This window comes from Dipodomys spectabilis, unplaced genomic scaffold (genome assembly GCF_019054845.1).
Source record: "Dipodomys spectabilis isolate Male_0828 unplaced genomic scaffold, ASM1905484v1 ptg000116l, whole genome shotgun sequence".
Classification (NCBI taxonomy): Eukaryota; Metazoa; Chordata; class Mammalia; order Rodentia; family Heteromyidae; genus Dipodomys; species Dipodomys spectabilis.
The window spans coordinates 164,447-176,200 of NW_024870793.1; the positions used below are offsets into that span (position 1 = coordinate 164,447).

Below are 11,754 nucleotides of genomic sequence, written 5' to 3' on the forward strand. Positions count from 1 at the left end.
TGAAGAGGCTGAGTAAAGCCTGACCCTGGTGTAACTTTATCAAATGTTGCAGGTTTTCCCCATTGCTGCTTGTGCCTGGAATAAATGAAGTGGTTTTGCAGCTCACTTCCCTGTTGAGTGTGTACATTCTGCCTCCTAATCCTGTAGGCCTGGTCTCTGCACCTAGCCTGGCTTTTGAAACTGTTTTCTGTCCTTCAATTACAGAGTTACACTGGAGTTCTTCCTGCTATCAGAGCTAGGGCTTGGATCCTGAGAACTTCATTTGAATCCAGGACAGGTCAATAATGTTTCTTTCCTTCTTCTATAGCTCGAGAACTCTAAGAACATTTAATGTGCAAGTAAATTCTCATCACCAAGGGAAACACAGGAAGCTCTTGAACATCTGACCTTTCAGAAGTGGAAGTCATTTTGTCATAGATTTCCTCCCTTGGCTGGCTTCACCCTGTGATCCTGAGACCTCAATCTCCTGACCTAGGGTGATGGGCATGAGCTACTTGTGCTCTCCTAGGTTCAGAACTATAATGACATTGACAATACAATTCAACTGCTTATCACAAAGGGCTTGTGGAGCATAATAAGCCTTTTAACCTTGGACTTTTAAGAACCCTATAGGACACAATATTACAATGTTACAGTCTGAGAGGATGGGCATATGTATGTGCTACACTTGAACCTTGAGCTCTGACTCCAATTCTGGTGTACATCAGTGTTCATCTTCCAAAGAATGTTCTCGTAATTAGCAAATAGGAAAAGTATTTTAATTAACCCTCACTTTTTTTCCAGTTGTGAGTCTCAAACTCTAGTCTGGGCACTGACCCTGAGCCCTTCAGCTCAAGGTGAACACTCTACCACTTAATCCAAAATGCTAGATGGGTTCTTTTGGTGGTTCACTGGAGATAAGAATCTAACAGGCTTTCCTTTGGACTGTGGTCTTCAGCTCTCAGCCTCAGGAGAAGCTACTGATCCATTTATGAGCCACTGGCATCTGGCTTATTGTTTTTGACAGTCCTGGGGCTTGATTTTAGGGCCTGGGTACTCTCTCTGAGCTTCTTTTTCTCAAGGCTAGCCACTTGAGCTACTCCACAGCTTCTAGCTTTTTCTGAGTATGTGGCACTGAGGATTCAAACCCTGGTATTCATGCATGCTGAGCAAGCAATTTACCACTAAGCCACATTTCTAGCCCCACCCTCACAATTTTATCCCTCACTTGCCTATCCTCAAGAAAAGGCTTCTGAGTATAAATCATCTAAAGAAAACCTGATAGGAAGGTTCCAAAGATAAATAAGACAAAGCTCATACTTGTGAGAGAATTTAATCATGTGAAGACTGTGACAAATGCTTCCATTTAATTATGTATTATATGTTTCAACACTTAATAAAATATTAATGAAAATGAGTCAATGTCCTAAATTATTGGGTACAAATACAGTAATCAATAAATAAATGAATCAAAGAAAAATAAAATACAAAATCATTCTTTTTCTGGGGGCGGGGGGGTCCGGTTGTGTGGCTTTAACTCTGGGCCTGGGTGCTGTCCCTCAGCTCTTCAGCTCAAGGCTAGCACTCTACCACTTGAGCCACAGCGCCACTTCTGGATTTTTTCTTTTTGCTTATGAGGTGCTAAGGTATCCAACCCAGGGCCTCAGGCATGCAAGGCAAACACTCTACCACTGATCCACCTTCATCATAATATGAAATTAACATACATATGTAAGTATACATATCATATAATACACATGTATAGAGATTTTTTTCCATTGCAGGGCCTTCATTCAGGCCCTGGGAACTCTAGCCTGAATTTCTTTCCTCATGGACAGTAAGCTTCGCCTTCACCCATGATGCAAAATAGTTACCTGGATGGTGAGCTCAAATCCTAGCAATGACAGAAATACTGGCCCCAGTTCCAACACACTGACATAATTTTTAATGGAACCAGTTATGTTTATTCAGTTCCATACTGAATATTTTAAGAAGTGTAGAATTTTGTACAGCTATTCAGTCAGAAATCCTTCTCTTACCTCCAAAGTGCTTCTCTGAGAACTACATTGTTTGTCTTTGTTCATTTTTTATTGTAAAAATATTGTACAAGAGTAAGGTAATGAGTAAATTTCATATTGAGCATTGTTACCTCCTCCTTTGTTTTCCCCCTACCATACCTTCCTTCCCATATCCACAACTACCTCCCCCTGCTTAGGTCAGTGAGTTAGTTTTTCGTTTTTGTTTGGCACAAGGTTTGAACTCAAGTAGTAGCAAGTCTTCCCTGACATTGCTACAGATTTACCAAGACCCTGAGTTCAAATACCAGGCTAGGAAAGAAAACTAGCTGAAATTCCAAACTAGGGAGCTTTATTTTTTTAATTTAGTTAAATATTTCTTTTTTCTTTTTCTTTTTTTTTTTGGCCAACCATGGGGCTTGAACTCAGGTCATGGAAACTCTGCCTCAGCTTGGATCTCCCTAGGCTCGGGTGCAGCCTCCGGAACCATAGCTGATCCTAAGATCCTAGGCCCAGGGGGCATTCTGGAAGAAAAAAAAACTGGAAAGCAGAAAAAGTGGCAACCTTCAGGGGGCTGGGGTTTTATTATTTTTTTCTTTGCACAGTGACCATCCTGGGTTTGAATGACATGGCTGCAAAGTAGATATGACCTGCCATTGCTGATGGCTTGTGGGCTATCAGTGAAGCCATAGGACAACCTGTGAACATAGGCCCTGGGTTCAAATCCCAGTCCTGACACCAATGACAGGATATCACAAGAGACTCATTCCTATGCATGGGAATATCCATTGAATGAGTAGTTCATGCATCCGTCTAGTCTAAAATTGGATGCTATAGTCCTAGAATGTTGATTGAGCTTAACGTATAGTTTATTAAGCATGAAAAGAATATTATTCCTTCAATGGTGGTATAATAAATACCTAAGAGTTGGTAGGAACGTAGTAGGTGTCATTCAATCATAGATAGACGGCGCTGGCACTCTTTAACAATATATATTACTTTGTATACCACCATCTGCCTATCCATGTATCGCTGTTTTGGCCAAACCTGGGGGTCGATCTCAGTGCCTGGGAACCACTTGACAGCTTCATTGGCTAGAGGCTGCCATGCTCAAACTCACCCATTCATGAATTGGGCCTGCTAGGCCCTGAGTTCAGATCTTAGCACTGCCAGGCATGATGGAGAACACATCTAAAATCTAGATTCTATGTGATAGGATGTAAACAATGTAATAAATGGTATAAGTGTCATAAGAGTCAATACAATAAATGGGAAATAAATTAATAAAACAAGAAATAAAATGAATAAACGCATCAAACACAATATGGACTGAACATCTGAACGGAAGTATAAATCCTATTGTTAAAATGTATATAAGGAGTAACTTTTCCAGGACTGAGGCTTGAATTCAGTCCCCCTAAGAGGAGGGAATGGCAGGAGATCCTGAGATACTTGTTTCTGGACCTAGGAAGAGTCATGGTATGCGATCAATCTCATCCTTGAATGAGTAGTTTGTGCATGATGCGAGTAGGAAATGATATGCAAGACTCATGTTGTATAGATTATTTGTAAAGAAGAGTTAATGAAGCATGACAATAATCATCACAGACATGAAATTAATGCATCAGAAAAGATCCAAATATAGGTACTCACAGATTGGATTTCATCACAGGTCACCATCAATCCTACTCTATACAAATATGTACTTATTTGCTTTCTACCTTCAACTTATGAATGGATGACTATTATGCTCCCCACTCTCCCCCCAAGGGGGCTCAAATTCAGGTTCTGGGAACCATGAGCTCCTTTGTCGCTCACAGGCTGGTGTGCGCATCTGGACCCATTCACCAATTGGGCCTGCTAGGCCCCGAGTTCAGATCCCAGTCCTGCCAAAAGATTCATCTTCACGTCAGAAGCCAATGGTTGCATCTGTTTTCATTTCCTGTGCAAGTCTTGGGTCTCAGCAAGGATGGAGAATGCATGGGCCACCCTGTGGTCATGGGAATAAGTTGTTATCCATGTCAGCCCAGTTATACCTGTCATCATATACATAAGAAAATACACAGTACATCCACGAGTAGCATACAAAATAAACACAATAAGTACACTCAATGCACGATGCAGTCCACACACAGATGTGAATATACATCCCATATTTAAGTGATGCATTGAGCACTATTTTGGCCTCCCTGTGGCTCGATCTCAGTTCCTGGGAAGAGCCCATCTCCTTACTGGCTCAAAGTCTGGTGTGATCACGTGGACCAATTGGGCAGTTGGGCCTCCTAGGCCCCGAGTTCGAAGCCCAGCCCTGCCAAAAATTCACCCTGATGTGAGAAGCCAGTCATTGCACCTGTTTTCCTGTGCTGTGCAACTTCTGAGTCTCAGCCAGGATGGAGAATATATAGGAAACTGATGTCAGCTTATATTTCCATAATTCATTCATCTGCAATAACAATTTGCAAGACTGGAGATGTGAAGAACTTAGACATGATTTTATTCTTGTTCATTTGGAAGATTAATCTTTAGTCAACAGGAAAGTTTAAAAATCACTTAGAATTTATTCCTAACTACCAGTTTTTATAAATGGCTTTGTACAATGGTATGTGATTATTTTATTTTACAAAGGATAATTTTTTCTACTACCTATAAGTTTTGGAATGAGAAGAAAACTAAAATTTACTACTTAGAGGAATGTGATAGAAATAGAAGACAGATTTTATGTTCGTCACATCTCTCATCAGTACCCATATTCAAGACTTAAAGTCATATTTATTACTATGTTAGACAGATAGGGAAAATATATAATAAGGCAACACATGATAAGGCAACTATTAGTGACTTTTTAGAATGTACCTTCTTATGTGATGAAATTTACTTTATTAGCTAATATTTGGATTTGGAATATGGGAGGCTGATCTATTTAACACATTTCTGAAAGGCACCTACTGAACAACACAAATGGTGGGGGGTACTATTTCTACACTTTAATGAATGGTTGAACTTGTTTGGTATTAGTGCTGAATACGTAAATCAACTCTATTGTAACTTGCTCTCTACACTTGAAAACCTTTTAATGTCACTGTCATCTACTTGTCAAGTGTTATTTTGGTGAATATGATTTGAAAAAGTTTATTTGAAAAGGAATATACTTTCAGGAGATTAAATGTAGGTTATCATTGGTTTGAGAATGACAACATTTTTAAACTACAGAACCAAATTTTACTGAAGTACCAGTGTTTTGAAGCACTAAGGGTCTTCTCAATTAATGTTTTTCTAAATTATATTTGACCTCTAAATCAAGTTTTCCTAGTCTTGGTTGACCAATTATGGATCTATGATTCTAGAAATTATATTTTTGGCTGCACTGAAATCTTTCATTAATCATTAGGAGAGGGGTATTAAAAATAACCTTGTTCATTTGTGATTTTGTTCACTCATATGGGCTGGTCATCTGTAAATTGAAAGTTTGAATTACAGTACTTTCATTCAAATTTTGTGATCTCATCTTTCATTTTAACTTGCCTTGCATTTCACAATTGATTACTGCTAATTCTTGTAAAGAATTGGGGCCCTGAAATATTATAGGAAATGAGAAATTGAGATGAGTCTTCAATTATTTTCTGTTGATATGTTGCATGGGCCTATGTGAGAAGTCATGCCCTTGTTATCTGATGACGCAGATAACTGGGACCTGGTATCCTAGGACCCGTGGGTCCTGCAGAAAAATAATAGCTTTTAGACATCATATCAGCAAAATTTGGGTATAATCAGTAAGAATGCTTCAGAAATATGGAGAAAAACACTTTGCGACCAGCGGGTTAAAACAATAAACAGAGCATCAGAATAAAATCCCTTATATATTAGCAGAAAACAATACTGTTATTTTACCATGTGAATTCAGAAGACCATGAACACTTAGAAGGTATCACAAGTTTATACCGAAGATATTGCATTAATACTTTTTATATTCTAATATATATTCTAAACCTAATTATTTATATTCCAATTTATTTATGGGAATAAATGTCAATATATTTGTCAAATTATCAATTCTAGTAAGATTCACTTTATGAAATTTAAAATCAGCACATATAAATATATAAGTATATATAATATAAAAATTGTTTTGCATTGTTGGGTTGTGTTTAGGGAATCAAAGGCAACTCTGTTTTAAAGTATTATTCCATTACCTCTACCTCAGTTTCTGGTAGAGTTAGACTTAAAGCTTTACCATTTGTAGATTTATGGCCTAGAGGCAAGAGGAAACACTGTGATTAAAACATTACCAAATTAAGGCCTAATATCGAGGAGAAACATGTGGACTTATCCAGGAGCTATGGAAATATTTGGTGATAGAATGTCAGAAGTGTAAGTTCCTGCTTGGTTGGATGATAGACAGGCCAGGACAATAGGTAATCATGCATATGAACAATTTTTTTCACTTTCTTGGCTTTAGCTACTTTTGAAATGATAAGTATAATTAACAATTATGTTTTGATAAAATACCTTCCATTCTGAACAATTCTGTCTGAACTGTTCATCTCTCTATGATCCCTTGTAACTAAGATTAGCTTTGTTCCAGTAAGACAATCTATGCTATCAGGGTAAGATATTCTGGTTGGTCTGTTCCTACATGGAAGAAGGGTAAAGGTTTAGGTAGATATTTGTCCCAGCAAGACCTCATTTGGGAAATTTTAAGCTGCAGAAAGTTAGAAGTAGCTCTTAAGCAAGGCTTACTTTGAGTCCATTAGCTCCACAAAGCTAACTCAGTTGGTATATAAGTACTTGAAAAGCCACCACCTTTGGACTTATCTGTAAAGGTTTCAAAGTATGATCAAATTTAAAATGAAAATGACATTTTATGTCATTTAATGACATAGTCATTGACAAAAAAATTGTAAATGTGAGAAATCGAACAAACTATATAAGTTTTTTCCAGTATACACAGATTTTTAGAGAAATGAGATCAATAGCATTTTTAGGAACAATAAGGGTTCCTTGTTACAAAAAGGCAACTATGGATACATGCCTTTATAAAGATTATATCATTACGTACTTAAATTTAGAGTATACTACATGCTTCAGCAGCAGGTCTACCCAAATTACAACAATACAGAGATTAACATGGCAATTGCACAAGGATGATATGAAAATTTGTGAAGTATTCCATATTTTTCATTCTTCTGATGCAAGAAATGAAAAAAAGTTATTAAAAAGTTGATTACAAAAATACAAGTGTAACATACATGTAATTCATAGAATTAAAGGTTAGTTTGACATCAGTGTATTAAATTTTCACCTTAGAAAGGTAACCTTTACAAAACTTGAAATTAGATAACATTGCCATTTTATCCCAAAGAAATAAAATAAGAACCTAGTGAAAAAAGGAATCTTAAATTCCTTCTATATGGAATGCAATCTGAAAGGTCACATTTATTAATGAATCTATACATGATATAACAATGTAGAATTCAAAGTATTATATCTAGGATGAATGAAATAGATTATGGACATTATACAAACATAGATATACTTTTTTCAGAAATGCACTCGGAACATCTTTAGTTTCTATACTATTCATTCCAACAGATAAGTTAAAATTATTTCTGATTAAAAAAATCACAAACTCTGCAGGAATCATTATAGATGTATACAAACAGCTCTTGAATACATTTTGATATCAAAGTCATGCAATTCACTTGGAAGAATACCATGGAATACATGAATTTTTATAGTAAGATATTGCTGATGCTTTGTATTGTGAAAAAACAATTTGTAGGGACACAAAAGATAGACTGGCATTTTTGAAATTTAAGAAACTTAACCAAACCATAACGACTTAGGAGAACAATTTGTACAGCCTTTTACAACTTCAAAGAGGTAGTGATACATACTTATCCTTTTGGCAATATCAAATGCAGTTTCTTCCAAGTTGTTCTCCAGACCTTGTTTGATATAATGGTTCAACAGAAGGAGATACAGAGTATCTTTGCTATTTCTATTCCCAGCAGCAAGATGCAAGGGGGTCAAGGGCCCTTTAGTTTGGGGATTGGTATCTGCATCATGATGAAATAATAAAGAAGCCACTCTGGTATTATTCCACATATAAGCACTGTGCAGGGGTGTCCAGCCATTCAGAGTTATTGCATGAATATCTGCCTTGAGCTACCAACTCATGGACAATGTCTAAGTGTCCACTCTAGGCTTACCGATGAAGAGGGGTATACTCATCCTCATCCCTAGTATTCATCTGGGTGGCCTTTTTGGAAAGTAGTCTCCGCACCATAGTAAGCCGATAAATTTTGGCATCCCAAAGAAGAAATTTGCTTGGATCCTACTCCATTTTTTTCTTGCAATTCATACCATTCCTCACTATTTCATCTTGTTCCTTGTCTTCATCAGAATTGCCTAACCAGACACTTTGAGTGCCAGTGGGAATGCGATGTCCATGTATTTCCCCAATAGTTCACATTGGTTGAACTAGTCAGAAAAAACTGGTGAATTTTTTGCATATGTATTTTCACCATGATTTATTTTCTCTTTTTCCATTTTTACTATTCTAAATTATTCTAACTGGAGAGTAGTGAATTGATAGAGAGCAGAGGAAAGATTTTCCTCAGTATTCAAAGGCACAGAGTGAAAATGAGGACCAGTGGTGTCTTCATGTGCAGCTTATTCTAGGAATGAGAAAATAGGAAACAATGCCTTCTATGTAAATGATTTGGGAAATACCATGTTATAGTGTAAGAGAACTCACTATTCAACATATGGTCTTTAAGAGCTTTCTAGTAGCTTTCTAATGTTGGTATTCAACATTATAAAAAATGTATAATGCAGTAGTAAAATAGAAGTCCTTTGTTTGACTACCTAAATTCTTGTTTTTTAAAGACACTTGTTTTCATATAAAAATAGGCCTATCTATTGTCTGCAGGTGATTTTGATGATTGAAGATGCTTAATGAGAAGTCAAAATGTATTAGTAGTCCTTTGCTGCCAATTAAATTTCACTTTTTCTTCTTGGAGAATATAATGATCAAAGCAATAGTTCAGAATCAGCAAGCAATAGTTCGGAATCATGCTTCAAGCGCAAGTGAATCACCAGTAAGTAATCCTCGATTCCATTTTCCACAAAGTTTTGTCACAGATACATTCTGCCTGCCTTCTCTAGCTGCTTTCCTAGCCTGGACCTGTTCCGTCATTGTACAGGAAAAGTGTGATTCAACTGATTTCAGTCAGATCTGTTAGTAGAATTATCAAGTATTTAGATTCTTTTTTTTTTTAATTATTTGTGGGGCCTGACCTCTGGGCCTGGGCACTGTCCTTGAGCTCTTCAAATCAAGGCAAGCGCTGTACCACTTGAACCACAGCACCCCTTCTGGATTTTTCTGTTTATGTAGTGCTGTTTTGGGAAATGGCAGAGCAGAAAGTGAAATGATGCAATCAAAAATATAAAAGCAAAATAAATTAGGATAATTATGGAGCAATCATGAAAGAGAGAGAGGAAAAGAGACACAGATGTGCAATGACCTAGCTAGCCACAAAATCCATGCTTCTAATCAATTACAGAGCAAACAATTTTTTATTTTTTAAAAGAGATGGAAATAGAATTTATGTATTTACTTGAAATCAGTAAATACATTTTTAGTCGCCCACATAAAGAGACATAGCTTTGACCAAATTACAGACAAGAATCTTAATCCTTGGGCTGGGAAGGTGGCTCAGTGTAGAGTGCTTGCCTTGCAGCTTACTACAGTGCAGACACTACTTTCCAAAGAGGCCACTCATATGAATACTAGGGATGAGGATGAGTATACCCCTCTTCATCGGGAAGCCTAGAGTGGACACCTAGACCTTGTCCATGAGTTGGTATCTCAAGGCAGATATTCATCCAATAACTGTGAATGGCTGGACACCCCTGAACAGTGCTTATATGTGGAACATATTGCAACACACACACACACACACACACACACACACACACACACACACACACACACACATACACACACCCCATCAGATTTCTTCTTAAATATTTTTTGTGTATGGTCTTAAGAAGAAATTTACATTACTAACTTGAATTTCTGACAGGACAATATCATCACTGTACATCTTGCTTCTGTGTTTTCAGTTTTAAATTACTATATAAGTATGTGCATTACATAAGTATAGGAAAAAGTAGGAGCCACAGGGGTGGCTCAGGTCTTTAATCCTACCTAATCAGAAAGACGAAATCTGATGATTGTGCTTTGAAACCAGACCAAGAAAAAAAAGTCCATTAGATTATGAATTGAAAGTAACCACAGAAGCTTGAAATGGAGTTGTATTATAAGCAGTAAAATGCTAGCCTTGAGAAAACTAAAACAAAATAAATAACAAATTCTGAGACAGAGCCAGGCCCTGAGTTCAAGCTCTAGTATTAGCACCAAACTAATGAATGAGTGAATGAACTAAAAATAAATTAAATGGTCACATGTGGAGAGACAGGTAAAATGTAACAACCATGGTGACTGGATTATGTATTATTTTGTAAAAAGGCAAATTATTATTTTTCCTAATCACTAATATTTTACTTGAACATTTTTGTACAATAAACCCCGAATTTGACATGCATGTATATGTGTGTGTACATGTGCGCACATGTGTATGTATGTGTGTGTGTGTGTGTGTGTTCGTTTGCAATGTTGCTTGCCAATGAGGACAGAGTGAGGCTGAAAAGAGCTGTGTTGCAATGTTGTTATTTATCAGTGTTCCATCCTGTCATTTCAGTGGAACCACCCTTCTTTACATTTTATTTGTCAAATAATAATATCATCATAATCAAAGTATTTACAACATTAAGTTAGATAAAAGAGATCACTTTCAGCTCTTTGTATATGTTAGGCAATAAGATACACATATATTTGGGTAGTAAGTTATTGCTGTAAGATGACTGTCAGTACAAAATATGTATTTGACCTCTTAAATTGGTTATACTTTTAAGATATACTCATGGAGTGAGTTTGACTGACTTGACCAAACAGGTATTACTCTCTGGTTATTCCTGTGAAACTCAAGGTGGATAAACTCTTTCCGGATTTCTGTTGAAAATAACTTTCTTTGTAAGATCATATCTATTCACACTAAGATAATAAATCCCGTATTTTTTAGGTTTGAATATCCCATCATATTGACTGAAAATCAGTATTGTGGATATGTTTGTTAGATACACATTGCAAACAAAAAAGCATGTGTCACCTCCAGATTGTGGATGCATTTGAAGTTGTATTTTACATACAAAGGTTTCTTCATTAATAGTTCTTTTGTGGGAGTAACTATCACAACTTTAACAATTAAGGCTTTTTGAATATCTTTTCCAATAGAAATAACATTCCAGAGCGAGTCTTTCAATTTCTGAAAACCCGTTGAATATTTTAGTGTTATTTCAGTTCATTGACTACACAGCTAAAGACATTTCTGAAATAAGCATTGTTAAAATCTGAAAATGTAAGTGGGGATATAGGTTTTTTTATGCATCATTTTATGAAAAGACAGTTCTTATGAAACTAAAAGATATAGAATAAAAGAATGGAAGTGAATTGGGTGAGCTAATTATTAGTATAACTTTGTTTTCTATTAGCGTAGTCCTTTGAATGTACATGATGAATTTAAATTATGTCCTTTGTGACACTATGATTAAGCTATTTTTAGAATCTTTGTAGTTATAAGAGTGAATTTGTAGTGTAAATAAATGTCTTTGGAAATGATTAGGATTAATCTTGTGT

At 36.3% G+C, this 11,754-nt stretch overlaps 1 pseudogene; it reads left to right on the forward strand.

The window, feature by feature from the left end:
- Positions 1-7,070: 7,070 nt before the first annotated feature.
- Positions 7,071-7,170, forward strand: LOC122115113 (annotated as a pseudogene).
- Positions 7,171-11,754: the final 4,584 nt, after the last annotated feature.